We start from the raw sequence: 12,391 nt of genomic DNA, 5'->3' as shown, positions 1-12,391 counted from the left end.
ATGCTTAGGTTAATATAGGTTAGGGTGAAGTTTAGAGTTAGGGTAAGGATTAGGGTTTATAATCCTTTTTTGGATTTTAGGCCTAATGACCCTTCGGACTATCGCCCTGTAACCCTTTCATTATGAATGTTAGACCACAAATGAGCTAGCAGCCAGTTGACCAAGTAGACTTGCTTCAAAACCCAGCAAACACAAAACGTTTTAAACAGGTTATATTTTGGGATTTGGTTTTGGTAAAAATATTTTAATAACATTTATGTCGGGTTATGGTCATGGAAACTTTTTAAAACGTTTTGTATGAAAACACTGCAACAATTATTTTAAGAATGTTTTTAAAATGTTATTGTGAAATGTGTTTTGCTAATATTTTTTGCCAAAAATTTTGTCAACGCTTAAATAACGTTATGTTATAAAATATTTGCAGGAAGTTGTCAAAATGTTTTTGAATGTTATGAAAATGTATTATACCATTTATATACCCTTTGCATAACCCGACATTTAAATATTTTTGACAACCTTTTAACCTTTTGCGAATGATGTCCAAAATGTTTCATGTGAAGGCACATCCTTTAATCCTTAGAAAAAGAATCTGAATACCCACCTTTTCAATTCATCAGAATCTATTAGGGTTGTCATAAAAAAATTTTGACCCGAGATATGGGGGTCATAAATTTTTTTTAGCCTTGGATGGGGGGGGGGGTCATAAAACTAAATCCGGTCACATATTCATGACCCCTCTCCGAAGAAAATTACATCCCCCTTATCATCATACTCCTATGACCACCTATCAAATACAAAAGCACAATTTAGAAAAATTATGGAATCTAAAACAAATTGCTCACTCTGAAGTTCTGAAGCCTTTGCATCGGGGTCTGAGATTGGAATTCCAGTTTCCTTTCTCACGAAGTAAGGGCTAAGAGTAAAATTGTACAATTGTGTTTGGGAGTGGCCTTCTCTCTTTTCTCTTTTTCCTAGCTATTTCTTGCTTTGTTTATCAAAGCTATCTAGGCCAGCATGCATATATTAGCCTACACTGGCTATCCAGGCTTGTGCATTTGTATGAGCTTGGAACGGTCCATGGTTTTCCATGGATTAGCATGTGTTCCTCACGGACCAACCTGGGTAAACAAACAAACAAACAAACCCCGCTCTGAACCATGGGCATACATACATTCATATTAAAGCTTGTCTTTTTAAAAGACACTTCTTGTTTACTTATCAGGCCAAACAAAATCACATGACTAAAATCATGTGACCGGAAATTTATTTATTGTTGTCATGCCGATTGCTGTGTAAAAAACGATAAGCTTAAAATAAAAATGTACAAATTACAAGTCATTCATTGTTTGATTAGTTGTTCAGTTATCAGTTTTATTTCTGCAACTATCAACCCTGTTATCTACGAGGAGCAAGTATTATGGGTGTCAGGACAACAGGCAGAAATCAAAGAATACAGAACGCCAATTTTGATTCGCACACCACCGGGTGATATCTTGGCATTCGCGGCAGGTCGCAAGGTTAGTGGCGGGGATGCGTCGGCCAAGATGATCACCATGCGTCGCTCTACAGATGGTGGCTCTAACTTCGATACAACTGAGGTGATTGTAGACGATGGAGACGCTACTCCTGATGGACTAAATCTTGGCAATATTATCACAGATAAAGAGAAAGGTTCCATTATTATTTTGTACTGTTTTTGTGTCCGTGATCGGTGTAATCCCCGCAGACCTGCATCAGTTTTCATGACAAGAAGTTTTGATTGGGGCTATTCATGGACTCCTCCAGTAGATTTGGGAGTGAAATCCAAGGGTTTTGAAGGCTGGCATTGGTGCCCTGGACCAGGATATGGGATTCAGAAGATGCATGCTCCAAAGAAAGGAAGACTGATTGCATGCGGACACTCTGTTGGTTTCCCTACAATGAAAATGATATGCATTTACAGTGATGGTGAGTATCGTGCACTCAACTGACCAATATGGTTTTTGGTCGATCAGCATCATTTAAATTTGGATGAAAGTTATTTTGATGAGTCAACTGTATCATTTGAGTAAGGTTACCTATTTTGAACATTCTAAAATTTAGTTGAAACTTGTGCGATTTTAGCAACATTTTTGATGCTATCGGCCTACTTCTGAAATTCTTTGCAGTACACGGAATTTTGACTAGATTTAGAATGCAAGCAATGGTCTCTTGCCTCAACTGTGAAACTATCAGTTAAAGCAAATCTGTGGCTAGACTTATCGAGCAAGTATTAAACCTCAACAACCAAGCCCAATCATGTTTTTGAACTTTGTTGATATACATGTAATAGGGGCTGTGCCAAAAATGTCCCCCCTCGGCCTGCCAAAAATCGGCTGCCCCCCCACTCCCCCTGCCAAAAAGTCTTTTCCCCCCCCCCCCCTTTGCACAAGCCTAATTTTTGAGATCCCAATTGACAAACCTTTTCTAGATACATGTTGCGAGTGCAGCGAGCAGGAAAATTTGCATATTGGCGTTTTCATACTGTTTTTCCTGAGCCTTTTCCTGAGCCCCCCCCATCTCGGCTTGCCAAAAATTGCTTGCCCCACCCATGGAGCTTTATATTTATTAAGCTCCAGGGCGCACCCTTTCGGCTTGACAAAAATTTCATGCCCCCTCATAATTATTGCATACTAAAAGTGTTTTACTGTTATTGTGTATCACTAATTTTCAGATCATGGAGACACATGGCATAAGGGAGCACATGCTGTCGGAATACCTTATGGTGTGGACAAAAAAGTAGGGGATTTTTCTCCAGGGGAACCTCAGGTCAGTAGCCTGAAATCATGCTGTAACTTTGTGCCTTGCTATTCGCAGTCGTAGTTTGATGTCAAAATAAATCATTGCCAGGTCAAGTTTTTTAATCTGGTTCACGCTATCTGTGTTTGGAACTACAATCAAAATGATCACAGTTCACAAAGTGAAGCCATATCTTACATTAATTACCAGTAACTTAACTTTACTTAAGCCACTTATTGTTTAGGATTGATGTATTATGTTTTAAAAATGAGTACATGTATGTTTCTCATCCCCCACCATGCCAGCTTCCATAATTCCTGATTTTCATTATTTTGTTATTTTGACAGATGATAGAACTGCCAAATGGTACATTACTCTGCAACGTTCGAAATGAAAAGCATTATCACTGTAAATGTCGGATGTGGTTTACAAGCACAGATGGAGGGCACACATTTCCGATAGAGCAACTACGAATGGATGCAACCCTAATTGATTCAGCATGCCAAGGAAGCGTTCTTGTCCATAATAACATAACATTCTTTTCTAACCCAGCTAGTGAGTCTCATAGAGTTAACATGACTCTACGATGGAGTTTTGACTATGGCATGACATGGTCAGGGTTTTTTAATGTGTACAGCAAAGGAAGTGGATACTCATGCCTCACATCAATTGATGACAATCATTTAGGGTTGCTTTATGAACGGGATGGTTGTAAGGAAATGTCATTTGCCAAAATCAGATTGTATGCAGATGGATATAGGTCTAGTAAAAAAGATCTCCAGTACAACCTTAACTTAACATGAATAAAGTACTATTAGTGTGTGTCCAATCACAGACTAGTTTGGCAGTCTTTCTTGACCAAGTCAAGATTCACTATTTTGTGATTTGCTGAACATATCCAATTTGATTTCTTTCAATTTAGTCATATAACAAACATATTTGTAGTAGAATTTGGTACAAAGTGATTGGTGTTGTCATTGTTGTGGGACATTCTATAATCTTTTATTGTTTTCAAATACATGTACATGAAGTGTATATATTGTGAGTTCCGGTGATGAAGAAACATTCCAATGCTTAATTTTATTAATATTACATGTATGTTAGGTGAAATTAAATTATAACAGTTTGTTATATTGGGTATTTGTATATAAAATTGTCAAAAATATTTCACAAATGTATATAATGATGCACTATTAAACGGTATATAACAGATTTTTGTATTTGCTTTGTACAATCTTTCTATTAGTTAAGCTGTTCAGCTCCCATATTTGGTACAATTGTGCACTTTCTGATAGACGCATGATAGTTTCTACACATTACGTATATGGCCCAAGCTATACATTTTTTAATCCTTATGATCAGATGAATAATTTGATGTATCATTCAACAAGATTGGAGATTTTGTTTTACACCTGTATGACCTTTTGTGACCTCTGGCTGTCACTGGGATCAAATCCAAAATACCTCTCTATCTTAAAATAAGTTTTGGATCATGTACCGCATGTGTGCAAATAATGATGTTTTTTATCAGAAAGTGCACAATTATTTGTGTGTACCGGACAATATGCCATGTGATTTTCCCTTTCGCCTGTTTCAGTTCAAAATTAACGCAACTTTGGCACATTTCAAGGCCTGCGAAAATCGTAAAAATCACCACATTCATTTTTTGCACCTCTGTTATTAGCATAAATAATTAAACATAGCCTGCTAGATCTAGCCGAAAGCCATGTATTAAAGCCATAACATTTGCTGAGGAGAACGCCCTCAAAAATGTTTTAAATTCTGGTTTTTACACGATTGTAATGTACTTTAGTCAATAAAGATTATCTGCAAAAATCAAGACTTTAGGTATTACAACCGCGGGAGTAACATGCATGGGCGATAGTAGTGAATTCCCAATTTTCTACGCTTTAAATTTAAAATTAAAGGGGACATATCTGACAGTAAAAGCTAACATTTTATGGAAAATAAATACAAATCTATTTTTACAGAAATGTTATAATATGGCTTTAAGGGTTGATTAAGTATTGTTATTAGAGCCAGTGATCGATTTTCATTGTCTAAAAAGATAACACCCTGATGTTTTGCAGAAGTTCAATCTACAAATCATAATACTTTGAAAACTTGATTTATTGTTTTTAAGATGGCGTTCAAGATCTTGGTACCATTTGGTGGCCAAAATGGTTTGAAAATTAAGTTACTGATATTATGGTCAAAGGATCTTTTTATACGGCGAAATTTTATGCAGATTATGAATCTGTAATCAGAAATGTAAAATTTTTATAAAAAATTGACACAGCTTGTCTATGCTAAAATGCCAGCAAATAATGCCACAATATTATAAATTTGGATTGAAAAAAAAATCAAAACTCAAATATAGTACAATTCAGGCAAAATTGAAGATAAACTTGTTTACAAGCAACTATCTTGTTTGCATCTCAAAAGCTTGTTCGGTGTTTTAGTTTTGATTTTTTTAAATCAAAACCAATAATTTTACACGCCTCCAAAAATTAAGGGATAGGGGACACATTTTAGTTGATTACCTATTGATCAAAATAGTTTAAATTTAATGCCAGCATGTTGCTTATTAAATTGTGAATAAAATAAGGGCAAATCATTCTTCTAGCCTCTTCCAATCAAATTTCATAAATGTCAGATCCCGGAATTTTATCGTAAGTGGCCAATTTTCGGGAATCATTTGTAACAGAGACTCCAAATTTTGGGTAAACATTACGAAAATATTAAGCAAGTTATACGTAAAGTGATTGTTTTAATGGAATAAACGCACTATTGTCTAGTAATTTTTGTCATAAAATAAACAATAATAGTGTAATATTTACAATAGCATACCTACTGTGAAAAAACCCCACCAGATACCAGGTTTTTAGTTCTAAAAAGGAATCCACCCATAATTGTACCCTAAATATGATTTAAACATAAAATTTATCACTGTTTTCACCCTGAATATTTTTTACATACTTTTGGTCGCCAAATGGTACAAAGATCTTGAATGCTGTTTAAAATACGGTTTACAAAAGTGTTGTTGCTTCAGCCCTCTTTACAACATTTCGAACGACCAAATCGTTAGGGACCTAATACAAATTTTTGGCAAGGTATTAAATTTTTGATATTTAAGGCAGCTGTGTACTCTCAGACATGCATGTAGTAAAAGTGCCATAACTTTGTAATTATTCACGCAAGACATATAAAAGTATACATTTTTATAAAGGCAATACATCAATGAATCTTAATATAAATACAGATTTGGTGTAAAAACAACAATTATGAAGAAAATCACAAAAAAGTGAGTTTTTGGCAATTTTTGTTCGGTACATCATAACAAAAAAACACTCTTTCCTAAAAATTTTTTGTTGTTTTTTTCTTAATCTTGAGACACCATTCCAAAAACGGTTTTTCAGTTTTTTGATATTGGCCTTATTTTTTGAGATATTGACCATATAAGGCATCAAAATGAACTTTTTAAAATTCACAAACGTCTATTTGCACAAAATGATGCCTAAAATCGGAAATAGACCAAAATATAAAAAAATGAGAAAACCGTTTCTTAAGTCGATCATGCTTTATATGATGAGCATAATTGCTTACCTAATAGATGCTGTATTTATTGAGTTATCATGTACCTAAATCGTCATTTTACCGAGAAAATGAACATTGAAATAAAGGCCGTTGAAGTTTAAAGTGGTCACATTTTGCACTTTGATCGAAGCTCACAGGAGAATGCGGCAGTTCTCGTTTTTCTACCTTACATAACGTGAACATCGGGTAAATCCACAGCCCCTTGAGAAGTTTGGGCGAAATCGATTCATATCTTGATGTTTAAATCGTGGGAAAATTTATAAATCTAATGATATTTACTTAAAGCGTATGTAGCTGGGAGGAAAAGCTAATGATCATTTGAAAATTTTGACTTTTCTTATTAAATAATACTTTTTATTTCCGAAAAGACCTAAAAAATTAAGTCTTTTAATAATAAATAATATAATTTTTTAATAATTTGCCATAAAAATTGTTTTATATCGCTAATTTTAAAAAACCTAAATTACTTGATATCAAAAGGACATTTCTTGTATTCAGCATGTTCAGAATGCAATTCGATATGTGTGATGTGCAATCTTGTCCCGCAAAAATACTGTGCAAACGTTGCAATTCGACCCCTTAAAGACAAAATTAGACATTTTGTATAAAATAATTGTAATAGGTTAGCTACACGTGATAGGGCTTCAACTTGATCAATTCTGCAGTGTTCCTCGTTTTTTGCCAAAATGTTCATTGCAAAAATACCTAATGACAATTTTAATGACTTATCATTCACTTTTAAAGAATTTTTAATTTGTATACACTTTCGCTGTCACCGAACTGGCCACTTTGCACGCACTTGTAAGCATTTTCTTAGCCCGTTAAACACCTTTATGAGCTTCCGGAGGGGGGGGGGGGATATTAAAAAAACGTGTTCCCAACGGTAAAATTTCCAAAACGCCGTGCCAAATATATTGCTTGCCCCTTCTCGGACTGCTAAAGATTGTTTTCCCCTCGGCCTGCCAAAATAACTTCACCCCCCTCTCGGCTTACCCCCTGCACATGCCCTTTTTTTGGATTCCGATTTGCAAACATAATATGAGCGAAACGAGCAAGAACATTTGCATTATGTTTCCGTACTGTTTTCCTAAGCCTTTTTTGAACATCTTAATATTTAATAAGGTGTTCCTCCATGAATGTGTGCCAAAATTGTTCCCCGGCTTGCAAAGAATTTGCTTTCCTCCTCTCCGGCTCCCGTTTAGTAGCAAATGTGCATTTTTGAACTATTTTGGTAAAGTTCGCGGGATTTGGCAGAGCTTATTCTATTTTAATTTGATCTTCAGTAGATAGCACCAATAACACGATTCTGAAAACAGATTAATCTCGTTCAAGAGATAAAAAAAAGATGTATTAAATTTGAGCTATCTTCAGTAGATAGCAAAAACACGAAACACGACTGCAATAGTAATACGAAAAGAATAGCTGCAAACGTGTTTTAAGAGCAGATATGGATTAAATAAACAAAATATTGTCTTGCACAACTTTTGTTTAATAATATTCTTTCACGGTATTTCTGTACCTAAACTAACTAAGAATGCCCAAAATATACCAAAAGACGGGAAAGTTGTTCCCCTGCTTTCATTATGTTAACAATATATTGGAAAAAATCTGCGATTCCATTTCGCCTGCTTCAGGCAGGGAGGTAAATAACATGTTAACTGGGTGGGCATTTGCCCATTTGCCCACCCAGTAAATTCAACTTGCCCATTGCCCAAAAGTGCCCACCTAGTAAATTATTTTCCCCACAAAATATTGGGCACCATAATTACAATCTAATTTTACTGTTTTTTCCCTACGGAGGAGTAATGGTGAGTGATAATTAGTCCGGGTAATTAGTATAAGATTTGTTAATACCCAAAGTGAAATATAATATGGTATACAATTTTTCTTGAAAGTTGCTATATACATGAATATGCTAAAAATTGGCAGAAGATGCATTTAGGGGAGGGTAATGTCCACTTTTTACATCAAAGCCAAATTGTACGCATGTACAGGTCTACATTTCCGAAAATCCAAACGCCTGGATACCATTTATTATCGCTGCCCACACAGTAAATTATTTTCCATTATTTGAGGGCAAAAATAAATCAAATTGCCCACCCAGTAAATTATCCTTATTTACCTCCCTGGCTTCATGGCCAATATTTACCAAATTTTTGCACATATTCTATAAACATTAATAATGCAAAATTTTGGTTGAAAAAAGAACGATACGTTTGAGCAAATTTTACAATAATTGTATCCTTAATTTTCTTTTGACCGGTCAATTAATTGCAGGTATAAATCAATTAGATTAAATATTTATTTATTGTCTTCTTAATTGATCAGAAAGTAATAATTGGTCAACCGGGTTTTGTAAACAATAAAATATCGTCATAAGAAACGTACCATGCTAGCTCATTATGGGAATGTAAACTGGTTTGATCACGGTGCTTGCTCTGAAATATTCCGTCAGAAGTTACAAATAAGATAGCAAGTTGATGACTGCTTAAAAAAAGCGCAGTGATTTATAGTGCCCTACGCACAGGCGCAACGCCTAGACGTTGATCCACAAGCCTCAGCACACTTTACAGGTTGTCGCTGACTACTACGGCCCACATCATTCCATAAACCATTAAACAACAACTCAGCGACTTGCAGCTTCAAGAACGCACACCTAGACATTCCACAAATTGACCTTCGCAACCAGGATCAGCTCCCGGAGTTTCGTACGGGTTACAACGAGACAATATTTTCAGCTAACTCAATTTTCCACGAGAGCATACTAAGCTACCGCCAGGGTTCGAACCCGCAACCTCTTGCACCATTATGATAGTCGAACGCCTTATCGATTGAGCTAACTTGACTGACTGCTGCATTTATTGTCATCAAGTAAGTATCATCATTACAATCACCATCATCATCATCACAATCACCACCATCATCACCATCACAATCACCACCACCATCATCACAATCACCATCATCATCGTCATCATCACCATCATCGTCGTCGTTGTCGTCGTCGTCGTCTTCATGCATCATCCTCATACCTATACCATCATCATCGTCATCAAACGCATCGTTGTCGTTGCGTCCCTCCCATCGCCACCACCATTATCATCATCATAGACTTACCACTTTCATCATCATACTCGTCATCTTCACCATCACATTATGTTTTTATTCATCTTTCTTAGCTCGGCCCAGGATGGGAACTGTCAACGTTGTCTTTCTGATTTGTTCAATTTTCCTTTGTTCAGGTGAGTTTATTTTACAATCAATCTTTATTTTTGAACCAAGTTGAACGTTTATATATGTAAAATTTTATATGAATGCTACATGCATTAGTTTAAACCTTGGGTGAAAAAAGTCTACTAATGGCTCTGAAAAGAGCCGTTCACTGAAGACTGCCCCTTATCAACAGAGAACAAGCAGATCTCGCCTAATTTTAAAGGTTTTGATGGCTCTGAAAAGAGCCGTTCACTTGTGACTGCCTGTTGTCTACAGAAACAAGCAGACCTCACCTATCTGCTAATTTTAAAGTTTTGGTGGCTCTGAAAAGAGCCGTTCATTGAAGACTGCCCCTTGTCAACAGAAAACATTGTGGTTACCGTCCACATTACTTGATATAATCGACAGTTCATCAGACTTTATGGAACAAAAAAGGCCAGACATACTATTTCTAGCTAAACAGCAAAGAAAACATAAAACATGGATTACGAGAAATCGCAAACGTCTAATAAAATGAAAACTTATGCGAATAATCCAAAATATCCTAATACAAAAGATAAACGCTTTATACGAACATATTGAGGCATGAGCTGTTATCATTGCGGTAAAGCTGACGGGTTGGCGCCGAGATATACGTTAACCTCCTCTTTTAAGCTGGCCCGTTTTACAAATGACAATTCCTGGAATGTGAGGCGGGAGTGCATTCCATGTGCGAGCTGTAGATGGAATACTTGTAATGAAGGACCGTTAATGACTAACAATGTTAAATCATGGTTAAACCTTTATTGAACGGTAAGGTTGTGAGATCTAACGGAGCGACAAAAACGAATGTCATTCTGGAGCTGGTCAGGAAGTAGTTGACATAATAGAGAGTTTGCAAAAGGAAGTTTGAAAATGAATGAACACACTATACTTATCAACAAGGGTTATGTCGGGCCCAGCGCTAATCTCCTATTATTGAAACTAGCTATACGTTTCAATTAATATTCTTACTATTATATGTAATTTATTTAATAAAGGCTCATTTATTAAAGTTAACGTTAGGCCATTTTTGTTAATAATATTTACCCTTGAAAGTCACCTCCCCCATGTCCCTCCAACCATGAGAACGGCACTGTGTAGGGGAAAACTGAAATGAGATTAGGAGGGGTAAAGTTTGAGAGAACGAGAATAGATGGAGGGGGAGAATAGGGAGGACCAGCATCCAACAGTGAGGGTCAAGGAGGGAGCTCACCCTTAGCTAATGCCACACTGCACACCCCTGTCTACTTCCAATTCCAATTCCCTTCCTATCCTCTCTTTTCCCAGTATATACCCGGGTATATACCTACCAGTCGATGTATGAATCTGCTTCACTTTTCCAGAAGTATGCTACACTGCTCGCTCCAGTGAAAATAGACCATTTAAAAAGGAACTTAATTCCCATGCCGTTGAAGTTTTCAGAAGAACACGATTTCGCAAACCGATTTTTTTACGTCATGATCACACACAAAAGTATATACCAAGCTTGACGTTTGGAACATTTTAACCTAATTCAATCACTAATTCTCAACAGTATGTCCCAAACCAAATTAGTCTTTAAACTAGATATTAAATACAGGTAATTTTGCAGTCAATGAGGAAATGTGAAACTATTGACGTATCGTTCATAATTTACTGCTCGCTAGATTTTCGCGTTTACTACTTCGACATTGGTGATTATGATCGGATGTGCTTATCTTAATATGTATTAGGATTAATTGGCATTATCACAGAAACGCAGAACAGAGTAAACTGGTTAAGCAAACAAATAAACAAATACTAGCGTATTAGTATACAATATATTTAATTGTTTATCAATTAATACTACATTATTGATAAAGATGGCATTTAAATACTAAACTTTGTAATATCTTAGTTTCCCTGACAACAACGGAGGATGACAACATCTGTTACACTGGGCGACAGGTTAGCCACGGCAGACGTTTCAGATGGAGTTTATCAAGTAAACGTCCCTGTAAATGTACCAAGTTTGATGGAATACGTGTCACAACGGATGGATATTCCAGTTGCATTCCCACTGGTATGTATTGCTCAATTAAACAAATGCAGTTTTCAGTGTAATATGCGTAATTATTTTAAGACCACCGTGTAGTCGGACGTCGTGCAGGCGTATTTTCGTGGCGACAGACGCGGTAGCTAATTGACCTTTTCGGTAAATCCCAAGCCTTTGCGAGTAGCCTACACCTGAGAATTCGTCATTTGACGTCACGCCGACTTGCAATGCGCAGTAACGATGTTCGATAAACGATGTGCGCATCGGCGCAGATCGGCGTGACGTCAAATGACGAGTTCTCAGGTGTACTCGCAAAGGCTTATGGGATTTACCGAAAAAATCCGCAGAGGTTGAAATCTGCTTCAGTGTCCTCAGTTGTAGAAGCTAGAGCTATAGAGTGGAGAACTCAAAATGCGACATCTGTCCAAACAGTAAAAACCGCCGCTAAGACGTCGCACTACACGTTGTTGGCCTTTAATAAACTGATGTCTTACGAACGTTTGTCCGTTGCGACAGAGGCAGCGGCTATTATGACACTCATTTCCGCCAGCTTGTTCCGCAGCGACTTAAACGTCCTCCACCGTCTTCAGCTGAAAACTTGAGGAGAACAAAGCATTGAACAAGTAAATCGCCTGATAGGCCGAGAGTCGAGAACAGAACCTTAGGCTTAAAGAGCTAAAAGTGATATCATGCTAATCTATACAGATGCTTTTGAGTCATTCTCAAATTAAATTCTCCCTTTTTTACAAAATTATTCACTTTAATGGCACATTTTAAAGCTTTTTCGGA

This window comes from Amphiura filiformis, chromosome 4, assembly GCF_039555335.1.
Source record: "Amphiura filiformis chromosome 4, Afil_fr2py, whole genome shotgun sequence".
NCBI lineage: Eukaryota > Metazoa > Echinodermata > Ophiuroidea > Amphilepidida > Amphiuridae > Amphiura > Amphiura filiformis.
The sequence above is the reverse complement of the archived record's forward strand: the minus strand, read 5'-3'. Positions refer to the sequence as shown.